General features: G+C 42.5%; 1 long non-coding RNA gene across 2 annotated transcripts in view; it reads left to right on the plus strand.

The window, feature by feature from the left end:
* LOC137228971 (uncharacterized) overlaps window positions 1–15,791 on the plus strand; it is a 274,669-nt gene extending 258,878 nt beyond the window's left edge. For both annotated transcript variants that reach the window (XR_010945469.1, XR_010945471.1), the window contains exon 5: window positions 15,629–15,791. This is a non-coding gene — a long non-coding RNA (uncharacterized lncRNA). The remainder of the gene's footprint in view (window positions 1–15,628) is intronic.
* Window positions 15,792–22,954: the final 7,163 nt, after the last annotated feature.

The raw sequence follows: 22,954 nt of genomic DNA on the forward strand, positions 1-22,954 counted from the left end.
GCAGTGGGAGGGAGCTGCTGTGAGTCAGTGATCTCGACTCGGAAGGCCTGGACCACCAGAAGGAAGCATATGCTGGGTACCACGGGAAGGTGGCCTATGTCTTGGTTACACAGATCTTTAGGTGATTAAAATAATATCAAGGACTTGAAGTTCAAGTCGTAAGAAGCCTAGAACACAGAGTCCTAGATTTAGAGCTGGAAGGCACTTTAGAGATCATCTAAACTCCTGCTACTCAAAAGTCTGGTCCAAGGACCGGCAACATCTGCGTCACCTGGGAGCTGGTTAGAAATGCAAAACCTCAGGTCCCACCCTGACCTACTGAGTCAGTGTCTGTATGCAGCAAAATCCCCAGGGGGCTGGAAGGTATATTAAAGTTTTAGATGCCTGGTCTAAGCCATTCCTCTTGTTGTATGGATGAACGAAGTAAGTCACAGCAAGTCTAAGTGACATCAAGCAATGCTGATTCAAGGAGACAGTCCTCATTGGTTCAACTCAAATTTCTACCCTATTTGTATCAATGGGATGGTACCACATTGTATAAATGTGGTACCAAAGTACCACACTTCTGGTGGCAGTTTATTCTGATTGCAGGTCAAGTGCTTAGATGCCTTAGAAAAGGAAACTGTGAACATGACAGCACAGAGGAAAGTAGCTTCGCATCCACCGCCTACGGTAATACAGCCCAGTGTTGAGATGGGGTTCACCTCAGGCCCTTTGTCCTGCTGCTCTCTCTGCCTGGGATGCCCCACCTCTGAATCTTCACATGGCAGACTCCACAGTATCTCCCAAGTCTCATCCTTGGAGAAGCTTTTCTTGGTCACTCTCTCTGGACCCAACTTCTCTCCCATCCCAATCCCCTCAATCATTCTCTATCCCCATGGTCTTGTTTTTTTGTTTTTTTTAATTCATGGCAATTATTAAATGAAATTATTTAGTTTAACAATTTATTGTCTGTCTTCCTTCCCAAAGCATGTTCCTTAGATGAGAGCAGGGACCTTGCTTTGCTTGTACACTGCCGCATCTCTACTCACCAAAAACAGAGCTTGACACAGTACGTGTTCAGTAATTATTTGCTAAGTGAATGAATAAGTAATTGAGAACAAAGTTTGCCATATTCCTGGTGAAGATAATCATCAAAAAGAGCTAACATTTATTGACCTTAGCAATGTGTAGGGAGGGCACTGTGCTACAGGCTTTATACATTGTCTCATTTAATTTTTTATTATCAAAAGCAAGAACTAGTGTTGACTGCTTGGAAATTGTAACCTGAAATGTCTCTTCCTAAAATTGGGGGAAATGATTGAAATCTGGACTTGACTTGAGGATATTTCCCTAAAGGAAAGCACTGAGTGGCCCTCTGCACAAAGTGGTCCACACTGGGGGAGGATCTCAAGGATCCAGGCTGAACTGGTTGGACCAGGGAGTTCACCATACCCATTGCTGTGTCTTGGCTCCCTTGATGGTTTTCCTTTGAGCTCATGAATAGGGACAACCAGACTTAGAGGCATGGCTTGGAATGAAATGTCCTGGTACACTTTTCAAAACAATGATAGAAAAATGTACTCTTGCTTACCCCTTGCATGACCTGCAAAGCCATTTGTAACAGAAAATAACTTGTGCGTGGAGGACATGTTGCCAACCAGAGGACAATCTTTGATCTTCATTTTTCACCAAAGAAACAAAGCAAACAGGTCAATTTTGGCTTCAATCATCAAGTACATTTCATGGTACCTATGGAGAGAGGAAGAGCAATAAACTTGCCCTCATGATGACCATTCAGTACTCCTCAATTTTTTTTTTTTTTTGCTATTTAAAATGTCTTGAAGTGCTCAGTCCCCATCTCACTCTCCATCTCACCTTCCACCAGCTCCACACATCCATCCAGACAGCTGCGGCCGGCTGACTCAGTAGGACGAGGCCCACAACCGGATCAGGAAGTCGGCCGGAAAGGCACATCTATAACAAGAAGCAGGAGGCTGGAGGGAAAAACAACTTGAGTAAATGTGTTTCATTCCAGCGAAGAGCTTTTTAAAAAACTGTTTAACATTTAAAGTTCTATTATTATTTTTGGCATCATGTTGAGTCCATGCCTCTTTTTTGGCTACTTTGCTAGTACTTTATGTATCTGGAAGCAAAATTAGCAACCAGTTTCAGTAACTCTGGGAAAGATCTTTTGGTGTAATTATAGGAGGTATTTAAATGCTATCTAAATGTTATTTGGTATACTCATCAAACAAGAGGCACAACTTGAAATGACCATATAAAATGACCTATAATTTATGTTTATATATCATAAACATTAAAAATGCCTTCAGCATTAGTCTCTGCAGAATTATATAACTTCAAAAAACAAATCTAATAATATTTACCCATAAATTCCAAGTTAATTACCCAATGCAAAAAACAGATGGGTATACAAGACCGTGGGTGGTTCCTTCCTTCACATGGTCAGTCGTGGAGCTTGGTATCTTTATTTTTTCTTTTTTTGTCTTTTTTCATAAAATGAACAGTGTATTTCACATCTAGATCAAGAAACAAAACATTGCCAGGAACACAGAAGTTCCTCTCATGTTTCTTTTCCAGGCACAACTGCCTCAAATGTAGCCACTGTCCCCGATTTCTTTTTTTTTTTTTATTCAAACAGAAAGTCACAAAAATTATAATCATCCTCATCAGTTCACTCAGTTCCATATAATTAATTTTTTTTTCATCTTGATCTTTTGTTAGCACTGTTATGAATTGATCAGTTTTCCATTAGAGTTCTGAAAATGTTTATTCATTCAGTTCAGCAGTATAGTCAGTTACCTTGAGAAGAAAGTATAATCTGCTGTTTTTGGATGGAATGTCCTATACATATCAATTGTCTATCTGGTCTGTTGTGTCATTTAAAACTTCAGTTACCTTGAAATCAGTTACGTTGAAGAAAGTGTAATCTGCTGTTTTTGGATGGAATGTCCTATACATATCAATTGTCTATCTGGTCTGTTGTGTCATTTAAAACTTCTGTTTCCTTATTTATTTTCATTTTGGATGATCTGTCCATTGGTGTGAGGTGTTAAAGGCCCCTACTATTATTGTATTACTGTCGATTTCCTCTTTTATAGCTGTTAGCAGTTGCCTTATGTATTGAGGTGCTCCTATGTTGGGGGCATATATATTTATAATTGTTATATCTTCTTCTTGGATTGATCCCTTGATCATTATGTAGTGTCCTTCCTTGTCTCTTGTAACATTCTTTATTTTAAAGTCTATTTTATCTGATATGAGTATAGCTACTTCAGCTTTCTTTTGATTTCCATTTGCATGGAATATCTTTTATCATCCCCTCACTTTCAGTTTGTGTGTGTCCCTAGGTCTGAAGTGGGTCTCTTGTAGACAGCATATATATATGGGTCTTGTTTTTGTATCCATTCAACAAGCCTGTGTCTTTTGGTTGGAGCATTTAATCCATTCACATTTAAGGTAATTATCGATATGTATGTTCCTATGACCATTTTCTTAGTTGTTTTGGGTTTGTTTTTGTAGGTGATTTTCTTCTCTTGTGTTTCCCATGTAGAGAAGTTCCTTTAGCATTGGTTGTAGAGCTGTTTCGGTGGTGCTGAATTCTCTTAGCTTTTGCTTGTCTGTAAAACTTTTGATTTCTCCATCGAATCTGAATGAGATCCTTGCCTGGTAGAGTAATCTTGGTTGTAGGTTCTTCCCTTTCATCACTTTAAGTATATCATGCCCCTCCCTTCTGGCTTGTAGAGTTTCTGCTGAGAAAGCAGCTGTTAACCTTATGGGAGTTCCCTTGTATGTTATTTTTCATTTTTCCCTTGCTGTTTCAATAATTTTTCTTTGTCTTTAATTTTTGCCAATTTGATTACTATGTGTCTTGGCATGTTTCTCCTTGGGTTTATCCTGTATGGGACTCTCTGTGCTTCCTGGACTTGGGTGACTATTTCCTTTCCCAAGTTAGGGAAGTTTTCAACTCTAATTTCTTCAAATATTTTCTCTGGTCCTTTCTCTCTCTCTTCTGCTTCTGGGACCCCTATAATGCAAATTTTGTTGTATTTAATGTTGTCCCAGAGGTCTCTTAGGCTGTCTTCATTTCTTTTCATTCTTTTTCCTTTATTCTTTTCCACAGCAGTGAATTCCACCATTCTGTCTTCCAGGTCACTTATCCCTCCTTCTGCCTCAATTATTCTGCTATTGATTCCCTCTAGTGTAGTTTTCATTTCAGTTATCATATTGTTCACTTCTGTTTGTTTGTTCTTTAATTCTTCTAGGTCTTTGTTAAACATTTCTTGCATCTTCTCGATCTTTGCCTCCATTCTTTTTCTGAGGTCCTGGATCATCTTCACTATCATTATTCTGAATTCTTTTTCTGGAAGGTTGCCTATCGCCACTTCATTTAGTTGTTTTTCTGAGGTTTTATCTTGTTCCTTCATCTGGTACATAGCCCTCTGCCTTTTCATCTTGTCTGTCTTTCTGTGAATGTGGTTTTTGTTCCACAGGCTGCAGGATTGTAGTTCTTGCTTCTGCTGTCTGCCCTCTGGTGGATGAGGCTATCTAAGAGGCTTGATGGGAGGGACTGGTGTTGGGTAGAGCTCAGTAAAACTTTAATCCACTTGACTGTTGATGGGTGGGGCTGGGTTCCCTCCCTGTTGGTTGTTTAGCCTGAGGCGACCCAACACTGGAGCCTGCCCTGGCCCTTTGGTGGGGCTAATGACAGACTCTGGGAGAGCTCATGCCAAGGAGTACTTCCCAGAACTTCTGCTGCCAGTGTCCTTGCCCCCATAGTGAGCCACAGCCCCCCCGCCCCCCACAACCTGCCTCTGCAGGAGACCCTCCAACACTAGCAGGTAGGTCTGGTTCAGTCTCCTATGGGGTCGCTGCTCCTTCCCCTGGGTCCCGATGTGCACACTACTTTGTGTGTGCCCTCCAAGAGTGGAGTCTCTGTTTCCCCCAGTCCTATCGAAGTCCTGCAATCAATTCCCACTAGGCTTCAAAGTCTGATTCTCTAGGAATTCCTCCCCCCGTTGCCAGACCCCCAGGTTGTGAAGCCTGACGTGGGGCTCAGAACCTTCACTCCAGTGGGTGGACTTCTGTGGTATAAGTGTTCTCCAGTCTGTGAGTCACCCACCCAGCAGTTACGGGATTTGATTTTACTGTGATTGCGCCCCTCCTACCGTCTCATTGTGGCTTCTCCTTTGTCTTTGGATGTGGGGTATCTTTTTTGGTGAGTTCCAGTGTCTTCCTATCGATGATTGTCCAGCAGCTAGTTGTGATTCTGGTGTTCTCGCAAGAGGGAGTGAGAGCACGTCCTTCTACTCCGCCATCTTGGTTCCTCTCAGCCTGCCGTTTGTTCTTAATACCAGAACCTAAATTTTTGGGGGAGTGATAATGCAGTCAGGAGAAAAACTGTATTTCCAAGGTCCCTGTGGTGAGAGGAGGGCCGTACGACTGGTGGAAGCTGTTGGTATCTTTATTTTAATAAACTTTTTATTAGGGAAAATTACAAACATATACAAAAGTAGAGAGACTATGCCCCCAACATCCAGCTTCAACAATTCTCCATTTATTGGCCCTTTGCACAGATGGTGAGAGGAGAAGTTGATGGTGTGACCCTTGTGACAGCTGGAAAGGCAAAACAGTTGTTTACAATGGCAGGGATGGGTTATCCATATTAACTATTTGAAGCTGTAAGTAAAGTAGGTAGTTCACAAACTTAATCTCGACTTCTGCCTTAAGACATCAGGCGAAAAAATTTTTCAAGTTTATAAACATTTATTATCTACCATGAACCCATCATCATCCTAGATTTTGCAATGGATATAAAGTAGTCGTTAAAATATCAGAATGGTAGATAGTTCCATTTGTCCTTCCACATATCATCTCCTTGTTACCCCATCCTGCTCTGCACCCTGGGACGCCAAATGGTACTACATCAGAAGTCCCCCGACCCTCTGACTTCTGCTTGGTTGAGCCAAAGGGTGGCAAGGAGAGGGACACCAGCAGGATATTGGAGACTGGGAAGCTCAGTGGGGAGGGTACCAGCTCACATAAGATGTGAGGCAGTGCTAAGCGGCCTCGACTATCCAGCCAATGAGTTTTAGTTGATTCAGAAAGGAATAGTATTGTCAATACTATACTACTAATAGTATTGTCAATATCACTCATTCCTAGGGAAATGTAAATTAAGCCACAATGAGATACCACATCACACCCATTGGGAGATATCATGTCATACACATTGGGATGGCTATTATTGGAAAAAACAGAGAATATCAACTGTTGGTGAGGATGTAGAGAAATTGGAAACTTTGTGCATTGCTGGTAGAAATGTAAAATGCTGCAGCCACTGTGGAAAACAGTATGGCAGATCCTAAAAAAAGTTGACATAGAATAACCATATGATCTGGCAATTCCATTACTGGGTATATACCCAGAAGAATTGAAAGCAAAGACTGGAACAGATATTTGTATAACTATGTTCATAGCAGCATTATTCAACATAGCTAAAATGTAGAGAAAACCTGAACATCCATGGATGGATGAATGGATAAACAAAATGTGGTATATACATAAACTGGAATATTATTCAGCCTTAAAAAGAAATGAAATTCTAATACATGTTATAACAGAGATGAACCTTGAAGACATTATGCTAAGTGAAATAAGACAGGCATAAGAATGCAAATATTGTATTATTCCACTTATATGAGAAATCTAGAGTAGTCCAATTCATAGAGTCAGAAAGTAGATTATAGGTTACCAGAGACTGGGAAGATTGGAGAATGGAGACTTACTGTTTAATAGGTACAGAGTTTCCATTTGAGAAGATGAAGAAGTTCTGCAGATGCATGGTGGTGATAGTTGCACAACAATGTGAATGTACTTAATGCTACTATATATCTAAAAAAATGGCCGTAATTGTAAATTTTATGGTAGGTGTATTTTACCACAATAAAAAAAAGTAATAGGTAGACTTTGTAGCTTTACCCCAAAGTGAAGAAATGGAAATTTGTTTGAAGGAGTAGTTTAGCATCAGTGTATGGGATTAAAATATGCGACCCAGTCTTCCCTCGCCTGCCACTTATACGAGGAACTTTTTTTCAATAAATAGGTACTCATCATGTAGTGATGAGTAGTTGGTTGAATCCGAGGATGCAGAACCACAGACGTCCAGCTGTGATGTTATCTCAGATTTCTCCTGCGCAGGGGGTGGGTGCCGCTTTTCACCCCCAGTCACTGCACTGTTCAAGTGTCAACACTATTTAACTTCTTACCAAAAAAAAACTTCTTCTCCTCCTCCTTCCTCCTCTTTCTCTTCTTCTTCTTCAATTAGTATCTTTGTGTATATAGATGCGTTCTAAGGAGAAGGTAAGAACCAGGAAGCTGGCAATGTGGAGACTCTTTCTGCAGGGAATTAGGGCAGCCCAAAAAGAGAGGCAGAGAAGGAAGGGTAGTTAACAGAAGTGCTGTGATGAGACTGTTTTTTTCCAGGTCTTGTCAAGGAGGTGGTCTGGTCCTTTTCATCGTGGAGACCAGTACCTTTAATTAGGAACTACATTTTCGTGTTTTATTTATAGAGACCTGGCCAATAATATTGGCCCAGACACTGGCTACTATAAGCAAAATTTGCCCTGAGAAGGAGGCTTAATGATCCAAGTGCACAAAGAATTCTGTAAATTGTCTCTTCAATTACAACTTGTTTCAAGGGTGAGGTCTTCAGGATGATATTTTAATAAGGCACATGGTACTTAATATGCCAAAATATCACAGATATTTTCTCCATATACATGGGATAAGCATCAAGTTTACTTAAGAACAAGTGTAACTCTGGAATAAAGAAAAGGAGGCTATATCTGAAATGAGAAGACCTGAGTTTGAATCTCAGAGCTGCAGAAAACTAATATGCAAATATACGTTGTTATTATTCCTGTTACAATTCACTTGTACATTGTTCTCACTTTATAGCAGCTCTGTTCTTTATTCCCATGTAACAGGTGGAGAAATTGGACCCGAGAGAGATTAACTAACTCGGGGAGTAGTTATTAATGGACAGACCGGTACTGAACCAAAGCTGCCTTCACAAACACCACAGCTCTTTGGGTTCCATCAGAGGTGTGAAAGGCAGGTGATCATATACGTGGATTTTCCAGAAGACGTGATCAGAATGTTCTTTTCCCTCGGTTGTTTTTAGGGCAGGAATGAGAGTAAAGTGTTGTGCCAATACATAGGTCCAACCATACCATGCATTTCTTGCTTATATTTCTTGTTTAATTTATAATTTAAAAAATATTTTCATATCATGACTATTGCAATTCAAATAGATGGATGATGGATTTAAGCTCATTTTACAGGTGGTGAAATTGAGATACAACTTGACTTTTCAAAGATCACAGTTTGCTAGTGGCTAAGTGGGGGTGTGTCCCAGGACCCTCATCTCTGGACTGCTGTTTGTCATGACCATGCAGAGGTGGCTCTAGAGTGGTTCTTAGATATGCTTAGGTGGTGGGACCTGGGTGTCACACTGACCTAGGCTAAGCACCATGGAAAAACAAAAAAAACAAGCCTTCCCATGCTAGTTTTTCATGTATACAAGGTGTAGTTGCTAATGACAGTTTTTAAGAAGAAGTTCTTGGGCTTCCCTGGTGGTGCAGTGGTTGAGAATCTGCCTGTCAATGCAGGGGACACGGGTTCAAACCCTGGTCTGGGAAGATCCCACATGCCGCGGAGCAACTAGGCCCGTGAGCCACAACTACTGAGCCTGCGCGTCTGGAGCCTGTGCTCCGCAACAAGAGAGGCCGCGATAGTGAGAGGCCCGCGCACCGCGTTGAAGAGTGGCCCCCATTTGCTGCAACTAGAGAAAGCCCTCGCACAGAAATGAAGACCCAACACAGCCATAAATAAATTAAAAAAAAAAAGTCCTTGAAGAAAAACTCAAAGTTGGAAATACAGTGTTCACTAACTTTATTTTCTGCAAATAAAGTTTTTGCACAGGAAAGGACAATTGTTAGGTGAATTTTAGAATTAGAAAAGTTCAGACATGCAGATTAAGATGTTCCTGTTTTTGCTTCTGTAACCACTCTTCTGCCAGCCAGCATTTCTATGAGTCACTTACACTTCAAAGGAAAATCTAACCCTTTTGAAAAGCAAACCCTCTCAAAAGAGTGATCTCTAGTAGGAGCCAATGGTATCTCTTTTCACAGTTAATTCCAGCTGCTTCCTTATTCCCACTTCCCAAACGCAGACTCCTAAATACACAGATAGCTGAACCTTACCTTCTGACTTCATTCATTTGATCAACAAATATTTATTAAGCACTTAAAACGTGCAAGCACTATTCTGGTCTCTTGGGATATGTTACTGAGCAAACAGAAGAATCTCTGCCCTCTAGACACTTATATTCTAGCAACTTTGAAGGTAATTTTCTATTCAGATATTAATAGCATTCAATATGTTGATTTCTAAGGAAAGTAGAATCCATTATATTATTCTCAGGTAGAGCTAGTTTCTAACCACAGCCTTTCCATTACCATATCTGCTGGTAAATAATCTGAGTAAGGAATATTGAGAGGAAATATTGTCATAAACTCAATATGGGTTCTTCTGACCTTTGGGCCCTACCTCAGATAGGACAGCTGGGAGCCTGATAGAACTTACTGGCTAGTAGCCCTTAAGAGTTGAGATTAAATCGGAATCAGAGAAGTATTTTCTTCATGGCAGTCAGTGCTAAAGAAACCTTTCCTCCCCCACCCCACTCCAAGCATTATATTAATCATTCATTGCTCGTGAATTTCAGACATATATTTTGTTTTTCTGCACAGAGCTTGGTAATGATAAAAAAAACCCAAAGGGTTCTGGGTGGAAACAAGCCAGAATGGGGAGGAAAAGGAGGATGATAGACCAGCTTAATAGCTTACATCCTAAACAGTGTCAGGAGGCACAAAGACAGAAATGTTTTGTCTTTCATGTTGCCTCCCAATCTAGGCCAGTTCTTTTGAAACATAACACAGTCTTGAAAATTTTAAGAGACTCTGCAACTCGAAATCTGAAAGCGTAAGGGAAGCAGCGTGGCTTCTTATTTGCTTTGTTAAAGTGTAGGTATAAATGAAATCAGTAAGTACATTTTAAAAAGCAAATGTGATGGACTTCCCTGACGGTCCAGTGGTTAAGACTTCGCCTTCTAATGCATGGGGTTCGTGTTCGATCCCTGGTGAGGAAGCTAAGATCCCACATGCCTCACGGCCAAAAAACAGAAACATAAAACAGAAGCAACATTGTAACAAATTTAATAAAGACTTTAAAATTGGTCCACATCAAAATAAATAAACAAGCAAATAAATAAATAGCAAATGTGGGGCTTCCCTGGTGGTGTAGTTGTTAAGAATCCACCTGCCAATGCAGGGGACACGGGTTCGAGCCCTGGTCCAGGAAGATCCCACATGCCTCGAAGCAACTAAGCCTGTGCACTAGAACTACTGAGCCTGTGCTCCAGAGCCCGCGAGCCACAATTACTAAGCCCGTGTGCCACAACTACTGAAGCCTGCGTGCCTAGAGCCTGTGCTCTGCAACAAGGGAAGCCACCACCATAAGCCCGCGTACTGCAACGAAGAGTAGCCCGCGTTTGCTGCAACTAGAGAAAGCCCAGGCGCAGCAACGAAGACCCAACGCAGCCAAAACTAAATAAATAGCAAATGTGAAAAAATTATTGAGCTTATGCATTTGAGAGTTCTGACTCATAAGTTAGGGTTTCATTTTTTAAAATAAAAATTGTTATTTTGAGTTAGTTACAGAGTCTATGTCTCTTTCAGCTTAAGAAAACCCAGCAGATTCTGTCCCTTGTGCCCATCATCTAAGTTCTAAAAAGAGTTGCTGTTCAGTAACTGACATGAGAAGCTGACATGAGAAGTTACAATTTTCTTGGTTTTCTAAAAACAAAATGACAGTTGACATTTTGCAACTTTTGAATGTGGGTGGGAGGATGACAAATAGCGGAACATGTATCATTAAGGCACTCTCAAGGAGACTAGACTCTGGAATGCGTGCTGGGGACAGAGGCAGGAAAGAGGAGAGAGGTTTCTCAGCAGAGCAACTGCTGGGCAGATAGGGTCCGTAGCTGACTGCCGCTGTGATTACCAAGTGCTTGGATTCTGCAGTGGCATCGAAGCAGTCTCTTGTTCAAAGTTTGTTGTTTTTGTTTTTGTTTCTTAAAGATACCTAATTAGGATGAATAAAATAGTTGTCTCCTGTGTGAAAAATCTTCACTATTGTGACTGTTGATCCTAAAAAAGATTTTTAAGTGAATTTTGTAATGTTTCATGCCTTCCTCATTGATGCATTCTAGACTTTTCCTGTCATGGAACTTCTTGCTTTAATCCTGATGGGCACTTCAATGTAATGAACGTACAACCTCTTTAGCTATAAACTAGAGGTATAGCTCTTCCCAGATTCAATTTCAGCGAGGTTCTCTTAACCTTTGTTAATTGCACGTTGGAAAGATTGCTTGTCTGTCTGCAGTGCTGAGATGTGTGTGGGTAGAAGTCAGATTCATAAAGAGGTAGGCAGAGAGTTAGCCTGAGTTACTTTATTCTGACAAGCTTGATTTTGTGTGTGGGCTTTCTGGTGGTGGGACATTGTTCGTATAAAAAATCAGCCATGAGCTGAGCTACAGGCCCTTCATTCCAATTGTAAGTTTAGGAAATTGAGTTGAAGGTGGTATTGATTAGGTACAAAAGTGATGAATTATGGTCTGTCAGGAGCTCTTCATTAATTAGCAGAATTCCCATTGGCGTTGATCTGGACTCCATAGGGGCGATTTAGGAGGCAGCTGTACCCATGCTGAAGCTGTGCCCTGTGCTACAGTCCTTGTCAGCATCCTCCACAGAGTCTCAAGTCTCTGGGCCAGTAAAAAAGATCATTCCATCACATCGTGCAGCAAATCAGCCCCACTTTCAATTCACCACTTCCCCTTCTCAATATATACTGCCCTAAATATAAATTAGCATTGCCTTAAAATTTGGGGGTGGGTGGGAAGCAAATGGTAGTAATTTGAATGGTACATTAAACACCCTACAAAAGCTTTCTGGATCTCTATTAGGAGTCTGATAACATTAGCATTATTAGAATTCAAATATTACTATAAATGTACATGCATATTCTTAGTCTATCATTTATTGCCTATTCTCGTATTAGATACATATCAAATGTCAAAAGACACAGTTCTTTTTTTTCTAATGATATAAAAAGCAACATGAAAAGTATAAATTCTCATGACATGTGAGATTAAAAGCTTTGGCCAGGAAACTGTTTACTGTATTTTGTGGAAATAAGGATTAGTCAAAGTTGAATACTCTTCCCTTGAGTTTAACACAAAATCATGGCTTGAACACCATTTATCTGGCAAATGACCAGAATTCTCTGCTCAGCCCACCCTCCAACTCCTGAGAAGTTGGGAAGCCTAAGGGTTGGGAAGGCTTCCAAACCAAACATACCCTCCTAACCGAGCATATGATAAGGGAATGCAAGAGGGAACTACGGTCCCGCTGGGTTTTTCTCACAGTTGGGGTGTAGCGGAGGTGATCCAGCAGCTGTTGGGAACTAACACTGTTCTGGCTCTTTCTTGCCCCTTTAGAGGTAGGCCTACCTGACTTTCTATCTTCTGAGAAACCCAAAACCTTGGTTTTCACTCAGCACCCAATATAGACAGTATATGTTTGGGAATGGCTGGCCACAAATGAGCTTGTAGGGATATACTGGGCGGGGGGGGGGGGGGGGGGTTCGGTTAGTACAGAGTATGCTGAATGCCTATCAGAATTAGGGCCTCAGAAGTAAGTTTGACACTAGGGATGCTAAAGAATTCAGCAGCCCTCTTGATTAATGTAAACTCTATTGTGTCTTATGTATGGCAAGTTCTTTTCAGAAAATTCTTCTCTGGGGAGCTACTATGTCACAAATGTTACGAAGAACTCATACACCAGAGTTCCCACTTCTTGAGAAAAAATCTGTCTTTTCCCCTAAAACTTTTTGGGGTATAATCAGAAACAGTGAACTAGATGTACACGAAAAGCATAGATGTCAACGACATGGTGTTGAATGAAAATGGTTAGTGAAAAAAAATGAAATGAGATTTGTAACAGAGTATCACTTATGTACATTAAAAACACAAACACAGAGCTTCCCTGGTGGCACAGTGGTTGAGAGTCCACCTGCCGATGCAGGGGACACAGGTTTGTGTCCCGGTCCAGGAAGATTCCACATGCCGCGGAGCGGCTGGGCCCATGAGCCATGGCCGCTGAGCCTGTGCGTCCGGAGCCTGCGCTCCGCAACGGGAGAGGCCACAACAGTGAGAGGCCCGCGTACCGCAAAAAAACAAAACAAAACAAAAAACCACACAAACACACAACCAACAACATTACACCTTTTATAAGGGTCCCTGCATATCAGACACTTCAGAGTGACATGCGTATGGGAAGGAAGAGTGAGGGGGGTTTGTGGGGGGGCTGGGGATAAAGGGGTTAAATGAAATAAAGTCAAGTCAGCAAGCAAAGGCCTCGTATGGACCCAGACTGCTGGACTGTGGATTGAAGAGTGTAATTCACTCACCTCTGTGAACCCGAAGGTCAAGGATTCCTATGGGAAGAGTAAGGAGTGATAGAAGAAGTGGGGGGTCCATGGGCACAGGGAGGGGAAAAGGAACCTACTTAGGTCATGCTTCTTCCTCCATCCTGCCCTTTGCCAGGCGTTCCAGTGACGTCTGCAGAAGGGGCCATGCCACAGGGCAGGGGTCAGCAAACTTTTTCCATAGAGGACCATCTAGAGAATATTGTAGACCATACAGGCCAGTCTTCCAACTACTGGACTTGGTTGCTGTAGCTTGAAAGCAGTCATAGACAATCCATCAGAAAATGCAGGGCTGTTTTCTAGTAAAACTTTATTTAAACAACAAGAGGCAGGCTGCACGTGGCCCATGGGCTCTGGTTGGCTGACCCCTGGCATGGGAGCTGGGCCTCCTTAATTGGTGTGGCCCACCATCCCTTATGCATGGCCCAGAGCAGAGCCTCTAAGATGATTCTGTCATTCAAAAATATGACCTATGAAGACAGATGCAAAGGCACCAGCCTCATTTAAATTCAGAGAAAAAGAACCCGAGGTCCACAGGGGCTTCCGTGATAATAGAATCTGAGACACGCTGAGCATTTGCTGCTGGGATAAATAACCCGGGGGCAGGGTTCACATCACTTTTCATTTGATCAAGTCAAGAGCATGTTTCATAAGCAAATGCAAATGCTCAAGAGCTTTTTGGAGTTTGCAGCAAGTGGCAGGAATTTACATTCCGTGTCTCCCAGTGGAACAGTGTCAAGGGCTCCCTCTCCACATTTCTCAGACAACTTGGCTTAAGTCTTAGGGGCATTCCCTCCAGGGACCTCCACGCTAGATAGGAGGCTGTCTGGGCAATAGGTAAACCCATGCCTGCGGCTCACATTAAGGGAACGTAAGACAAAAGCATAAAGTCTTCAAAATGATCATTTCTACACGAATAGGCCAATCAACACTGTAGATTCAAGCACGATGGTCGTCAGTGTGTTGCTTTTCAGATGTCAGCAGGAAAAGGTAAACAAAATCAAGTAGCTGGACTGCCTTTCACCTCCACCCTGGTCCCCTGGCTTCTGGTTGCTAATTATCATCTCTCAAGGCACCTGTCCCCCTCCCCCGTCTTGTTTGTCTGGCAAGCATCTCAGCCTCTCTCTCATTACTGAGTCCCTGGCTGTTTCCCAGAAGAGGGAAGACTCCCTCTGGCACTGGAAGGACAGCCTGTACCCCCTGATGTGGCAGATCTTAATTCAGTCCTGTAACAGTGTGTTTATCCACAATGATCCGTTTGTTCCCAATTAGATTTCGCCAGGCACCCCTTCCCTGCATTTGACTTGAGTCTATACTTTCTTGCTACAGCTCCAATGCTTTTACTCTCCTGAGGAGAGGCTGTTAGGCAAAAAAGGACCCTTTTAAACCCTGTATAAATTAGTGTCAGTCATAAAATTCACTCACAGAATTTCTCAGGAATCTACAAGTCAAGAGAGAGGTGAGAAGAATCATTAGCTAAGTGTGCTTTTCTGATGGGGTCCGTCAGGATTTCACTCCAGGGTCTGTACATCCTGACTATGACAGGGAAGGAGTTCTCCAAGCAGACCTAGGGGGGAAAAATTAATAGTCAAAGACCCCATGGACCTGTTATTCCCATGTCTGGTTATAAATCCAGAATACTGAAATACTGAAACTTGTTCATAAAGGAAGTGCATTTTGTTAATTTTGCTGAGAAGTTGCCCTCAGTATGGTTAACTGTACCTGATTTGAAATTTCACTCTTAGATGAGATTCAGAAATATGAATTCGACTTCACGCTCCCCTAAAAGTAAATGGTACCTCTATTCAAAACGATGCCAGAAATGCTCATCTTAGGTCACCCACAGGAAGCCTTGGGTGCCCAGTAACAATTACATTTACATTTTTGGTGTTGTGTTGGGATAAAGGGAAAGACTAAGTTATACCTGCTGAGTGTCCTCTGTCTTGTCCCACTCTCTGCCCAGATCAGACGTTGCTCTTATTTTCTCAGCTCTGCACCTCTGTCTTCTTTTTTGCAGTGCTTCTATAGCTGAACCCTCCAGGCCAACCACCTACATATCCTCTTCACCTTCACAAATCTGCATTTCTCTGGAGGAGGGAAAACAAGTGTGCCTTCTCCTTTCCAGGCATGAAGGTGACAGGGAACTCAAGAGAGACCAGAGAGACACAATATTCTTTCTACTCCTGGTGAGCATTCTGGGCATTTTGTTTAAAGGGTCAAGAGATTGACCTTTGACATAGAAAACAAACCTGTGGTTACCAAAAGGGAAAGGGCTGGAGGAGGGATAAATTAGGAGTTTGGGATGAACATATACACACTACTATATATAAAATAGATAACCAACAAGGACCTACTGTAGAGCACAGGGAATTATACTCAGTATCTTGTAATAACCTATAAAGGAAAAGAATCTGAAAAAGAATATATATATATGTGTGTATGTAAAACTGGGTCACTTTGCTGCACACCTGAAACTAACACAACATTGTAAATCAATTATTCTTCAATTTTTTTAAAAAAGAGAGACTGACCTTTAATTAATAACAGTAATATAAATGCCTAATTTTATTGAATGTTTACTTTATGTCAGACGCTGTGCTAAGCACTTTCTGTGTATTTTATCCTCACAACAACTCTGGGTAGGAGGAATTCATTGAATACCTCTTTCACATGGGGAAACTGAGGTTGGACAAATTGTAACTTGCTCAGGCATGGAATTTGAAACCGGGGAGTCTGGCCCCTGTTTACAGCCTCTATGCTATAGCAGGGAAAGGAATAGAAGAGGTACCGTCCCTGAGTCTTGCCACTTTGTGGTTATGCAGTTTCTCAAGGGAGACGAGCCTCCATCAGCCTGTGTAGGATTTACTCAGTACAAACTAAAAATGCCTCCTGGATTAATCCGGCAGCCCACACCTTACCATATGCCTCCTCTTCTGCAATCAGTCCCTGTCTGTTCAGGGAATGTTAACTCAGGTTATTATTAGCTGAGGAATAATTATGAATATGTATATAATTCATGTATGTAAATGTATTAATACCCTTTTCCAACCCTTAATCTTGTCTAAAGTGTTACCATGAAGGGACATTTTTATTTCTACAACCTAAACTCTTAAGACAGAATAGAGTTTTGTTTGTTTGGACTTAGCGTAAATCCTTAGTACAATCGAGATTGGAGGTGGGTTTTTTTTGTTGTTGTTGTTAAGAGAAGTGTTTGTACCTCATCTACAAAAGAGATGCCACCAACCCCTTTGTCAGTGGAGTGCTTTTCTAGACTATCTTCCTGGTGCCTTTTTGGATCAATGACATGCGTGTAAGATGGCCAGGCTGAGCCGGGGTTGCAGAAATGCTTTTGGAATAATGCAAAACTAACTGCCCTCCGTATGGCTCAAATGGAAGACCTTGGCTCCATTGGCATTTTTCTCTAAGGGAGGTAATTATCCAAAGACAAATGCCCACACTGACAAAACCCTAGAACAACAGTAACAAATAAGAGCTGACCTCTATTTAAAGCCTTCTATGGGTCAGATGCTATGCTAAGCAAATTACACACATTAAGTGGTTGCTATAGATTTGAGTACACTATTATGCCCACTTAACAGATGAGGAAACTGAGGTAACAGGTGGTAAAATAGTAGAGACAAGATTAAAGCCCAGAGTTTTTCAGTCCTCTGACTCACTGTGAGACTCAGCCAAGTGACAACATCCCAGCTGCTCCAGGGTCCTGGCAGGCAACTAACTTAAAGAAGTGAGGTCAGCCGCTGCAAGACAACAGGGAGCGAAGGGGCTCAAACAAATGGAGAGAGCATCGTCTAGCCAAGGAGGAGCTTCCGCTCACCTCAGGCAGGCGTGTGGGCCAGGGTGCCAGGTCTTTTGATTTGTCCAGAGCGGCCAAGAAAGCTGGAGTTCAGTAAGAAATCTCCCAGTTTTTGAATGCCGGCCCCTAATTTTATAAAGGCACTGTCCATGCCAACAGCCTACACCCGCAGCTCGTGCGGAGCCCACACGTGGCCATCTCCTTCCTCCACTGCACTGACTCCGCGCACAGTTTCCCCGTTGCAAAGGATTTGCTCTCAGATATTGACCTTCTGTATGGAAGTGTTCCTGGCTGCTGGGCTCGAATTCTCTGCTCAACTTTATGAGCGCATGCTGTTGAAGAACGGAGAAAGATGAGGTGAACATGCCCACTTCCGTGTCCCATACTGCAGTTTATTCAGCTTGAGTGCCAACTGCACCTTCGAGCTCTCCTGCGTCCTCTCTGCTGGGATCAGTGTCTTCTTGACCTGAGCTCTCGTGAGGCTTTGTACTGCACTCGGTTGTGTTCTATCTCCCTTTTACCTGGTACATTTCTCCTTTCTCCCAATTACATAGTCAGCCTCTTGGGACAAGTCCAAAGTCTTACTAATTACCCTACTCTTCCCATCTTCGCCCAAGCCCAATCTCAGTGTTTAATAGGTTTACCTTTCAAATATTTACTACATTTGCTCTAAAAATTGCAGTACAGGGAGGCTTGTCTTTGTATTCTTATTAATTACGAGACAGGTTCAGTTGCTTTAATAAAGACCTAAACATAGTTAATTTGCCTCTTTAAACCTGTTTTCTCCTCTGTTAAATGTGAGTAATTACCAGACCTGCAAGAATCACTTAATAGCTATAGATTGCTTAGCACAGCGCCTGATCCATAGACGGCACTCAGGAGAGGTCAGTTCTCGTCATAGCTTTCACAGATTGCACTCAGCATTTAATACAGTGGAGCTAGGATTTACTAAGCAGCATATGGGGTCTCATTGCAGGGGGTCCTCACATCATGGGCTGAGATCCTGAGGAACTCATGGAAGGTCTCTTTCAAATTGAGACAACAGTTAGGGTTCCACATATTCGTTTCTTGTCAACTGTAATTGTTTGCTTGAACCTGGTAACTACTACTTTCCTTCTTAACAGAAATTTTACAAATCTAAATGATGAATATGCTAATTACTGTCTGTCATGGGCTGAATTTCCATCCCCCTCCTCAAAATTCATGTGTTGAGGCCCTAACCTCCAGTACTTCAGAGTGTGATTGTGTTTAAAGATAGGGCCTTTAAAATGGTAATTAAGGTTAAACAAGGTCATATGGGCGGGTCCTAATTCATTCTGACTGTTCTTATAAGAACAGGGAGACACCAGGGATGGGCATGAGACACCAGGGATGGGCATAAAGAGAGAAAGGGCCATCTGAAGACACAGGAAGGAAATGGCCATCTAAGAGCCAAGGACAGAGACCTCAGGAGGAACCTAACTTGCTGACACCTTGATCTTGGACTTCCCACCTCCAGAACTGTGAGAAAATGAATTTCTGTTGTGCAGTGGTCCCCAACCTTTTTGGCACCAGGGACGGGTTTCGTGGAAGACACTTTTTCCATGGAGGTGGGGCGGGAGGGTTCGGGCGTAATGCGAGCGGTGGGGAGCGGCAGATGAAGCGTCATCGCTCACCTCCTGCTGTGCGGCCCAGTCCCTAACAGGCCGTGAACTGGTAGTGGCCCGGCGGTTGGGGACCCCTGCTGTTGTGCACACTACCCAGTCTGTGATACTTTGTTATGGCAGCCCTGGCAAACTAATACATGCTTCTTCCTTGGACCTTTGCCTCTTTTCAGTCACGTAACTCCAGAAAATAGGAAATGGGCATCTGCTTAAAGTAAGTGGGAGAAAAATGCACTTTGGGAGAAAGAGCATGTTTGCCTAAAAACTCTCTCTCCTGGCCTAGTGTTTGGGGGATTTTCTGAGGAAGGTGTGTATGGCAGATCCTGTCCATGTCCTGCCCATGTCCCCTTGGGTCTCATCGCTGTAGCACATGCCAGCCAGACGTTAAGCTGCCAGCATCACATCAGTGTGTGTGGAGGTTTTTTCCTGATTCCTGAAACCTACCCTGTCAGTGCTCAGTGTAGAATGGAAGTCCTGGAGAATTGATGCCCAATGACCCATGGTAACTGGAGTATAACTACCCCAACTCCCTCACACTCAAACAGGGTAACTCTTATAACTCTACATTGGCTTCCAGAGTTCTGCAGCAGTATTAAGCTCCATATTAAAATATCAAGCATTAATCTTTCTTGATAATGCACCTTTTCTTGGCTTCCTTCCTATCCCTGTTGAAGTTCTCCATCCTTCCATTGCTACTCCTGGGAGCATCTCCCAAGCAAACTACTTGCTCTAGAGCTCTTATTTCAGGGTGTGATTCTGGGGGGACCAGAACTAGGGCAACCTGCTTTCTGGCTACCTGTGTGTGCATATGAAACGTCCATATTTAAAGATGCTGCTACGGTTTCTAATTTAACAGTATGGCACACCGCATTGCATTCTTTCCGTGGTAAGTGGTCCATCAGCTGGTGAACCCTGGAGCCTCTCTTTGCAGGGAGGGGTGCTCTACAGTCCTGCCTGTGGAAAAGGTTTTGCTTCAAATTAACCACTCTGCATTTTTTTTTCATAAACACAAAAGCCCAATCCTTTCGGTGCTTATTGCATTTGATTAGCCTGTGCTCTTGCATCACATCTCCATGTTGGGTAGGTGTGTTTGCATCAGTGTAGAATGATTTTAATAACTTGTCTTGTGCCTGAGCCGCATATTTCCTTATGGGGCTGCTGTAACAACTGCTGTGAAGTTTTCTTTGTCCATGGGGGTGTGGTAGGGGGCTTTGCTTCCGAATAGGAGTCCAAGAGACTGTGAGAGAAACAGACTTCTTAGGAACAGTGCAAGCTGCCCTGTGTGTGCAGTAAAGCTTCTGCTAAGGACCACTGACCCTAAGCCTGCGTTACTCTCAGGCTGATGGAGTGCAGTCAGAGGTTGAGGTCTTCTCAGTGCTTACTCAGAACAATGCTAAGGACACTCCACACTAAGTAACTTTCAGCCTTCCAGGCTCCCTTAACCCTCTGAAAACTATTTACAGCAAGACCCGCAGTTCTGGAATGAGGATGGTTCTGGTACAAGGCTCTAGATGAGCTCGTTAACAAGGCCTCACCTGACCATATGTGTAAGCTCTGCAGCTGCTTTGCCAGCAGGATCACTTATCTTTGCCCCAATAGGAAAGGTTCTGTCACAGAAGCTATTTCTCTGTTGCATCTTTTGTGAATCTTTTTCTATTAGTGCATTAATCCTAAGAAGTATTGCTGGCTTAAAGGATTTATATGAAACGTTCAGGGGTCCACCACTGTAGCGTTTAATCACCTTCATTGCCACATGGTCTTCAGCTCAGGGCTAAAGGCCAGAACCACAGTTTTAAAGAGCTGTGGCTGACTCACTCCACGCATCTCAGCCAACTTATTTACCTTCTGCTCATTTACTGGTAAAAAGGAAAGAATAAAAGTGTGTGGTACTCTACTATTTTCCATCTAATTATTTAGAAAAGCCTCCCCTGTGAATTGATTAAAGTATTATATGGAGGGAAGTTTTCAGATAGGCTCTGGGTAAATCTACAAACTCCTGTAAATCCACCCATTACCTCTAAATGGACTTCCTTTGAAGTAGGTCATTCTGTAAATTATGAGGACCTTAATCCTGTCTTTAGTTTAAACATGTTTTGCAAGAAAATTTCTCCTAGCAACCTGTTGGGGTATTAGTTTGGCCCTGATGCAAACGGAGTTAGCATTGAACTGCGAAGCACAAAATCCCTTGTTTGGTTTCCCAGAACTTTTCCTAAAATTTAAAAATATTTTCTGTGTTTCTTTTGTTTTAGTAATGGCAAGTGAGTTTATTGGACTGAAGATTCCACATTGTTTTATTATCCTAGACAAAGGCATTGAGCACCCAAACTGTTTGGGGCAGGTCATCAAAAGCAGCTCTCACCCCTGCCTGAATCCCCTTTCATCTTCCATTCCCCACATCATCATCTTGTTGGGTTTTGCTTCAATATGTTCAACTCTTCCTTTCCTCTCCACTCCTGCTTAGACTACTGAGTAGCCTCAGTTGTCATCGCCTCAACTGGGTGTCCCTGTGATACCTCCAAGTCTGCCTCCTTGATCTTAATTCCAGATATTCTAGGCAACTCTGCCTCCTGTTTCTTGGCTAATTTTCCCCACGCATGCTTCCACCATGTCCGTCCCCAGCTAAGAAACATACTGTCCTCCCTATGGATTACCACACACCTTCCAATGTACTCCGCCTGACTTTCGAGGCCCTCCACATTCTAGCCTGTCCCTAACAGCCCAGCGTGCTCTCATTTTCCATTACTCAAGACGTTTTGCTTTTTCCTGTTACCGGGAACAAGCCATGATCATTTCCAGGGCCAGTGGGTATGGGTGTGCAGCTTGTGTATAGCCCCCTGGCATTGGGCATCATGCAGAGCTGGTCATTTCAACTTCCATGATTTTCTTTCTTCCCGCTACTTGACTGTCTAAATCCTTCTCATCCTTCAACATGTCCCTGAGCCATGATGTCTTCCTTAACTCTGCCAGTTCTCACTGATCTCCTCTTCCTCTGAAGTTCTGCAAGTCTTATAAGCTCTTCCCCCCAAAAAAGTTCTTAATAAGGGCTCCCCTACTACAGAAGGCAAGAACCCCCAATTATTCATCTTTCCATCTCAGAACACAGTAGGGCTTAGTGACTATTGAATAGTTTTCTCTTTTTTCAAATGTGATTGTTTTAACTCTCCCAACTATTTTCTGACCTCCTTGAGGGAATGAAGGCTGTCATCCACATCTGTAGCTCAGACGGTGCTGAGCGCAGGATTGATGTTCTATAAATATTGGTTGTCCGATTCCTGGGCACGATCTATAATTAAGCCAGAAAGAAAAAAGAACATCAAATGTTCATATGCTTCTTAGAACGAAATCAGCATCACCTCTAGTTGGATTCCAGAGATATGTGATGTGAACCAAAAGGGTGTGATCTTCAAGCAATAAGGCCCATTTCAGGAAGTTGTCCAAATTGTCCAGAGAGAAGAAATGAATTAATCATTTCTGTCACCAACAACAGTAAAGTAGATTTCAAGCAAGGCAGCTTCAATTGTTTCAAATACTGAGTAGCTATTCAAGGTTATTAATATTGCAAACTGAAAGGCAGAAACACTAGAAACGCAACATTTCTGCCCTATTGTTAGAGGCTGAAATTTTATGAGGATTACCTGTTGTCATGGCAGAAAATTATTCTAAATACGTATCCAACAGTAACTCTGAAGAGTCTTAAATTCTCTAGTAGATGCTCCAGAAAACAGCCACAAAATTCTGTCATCCCATCTGTCTTTTTCTTCTTATGGAGGATCTGTGCTGCCTTAGAGAGACAAATGCAAAATTGAAACAGAAAGCAAAGTAGCCTCCTGTAAATGCCTTCTTTACTGTCTTCTCCTCTAGCATCTTCCCTGTCACATCTGATCTT

The sequence above is a fragment of the Pseudorca crassidens genome, chromosome 8 (genome assembly GCF_039906515.1).
Source record: "Pseudorca crassidens isolate mPseCra1 chromosome 8, mPseCra1.hap1, whole genome shotgun sequence".
NCBI classification, from domain to species: domain Eukaryota; kingdom Metazoa; phylum Chordata; class Mammalia; order Artiodactyla; family Delphinidae; genus Pseudorca; species Pseudorca crassidens.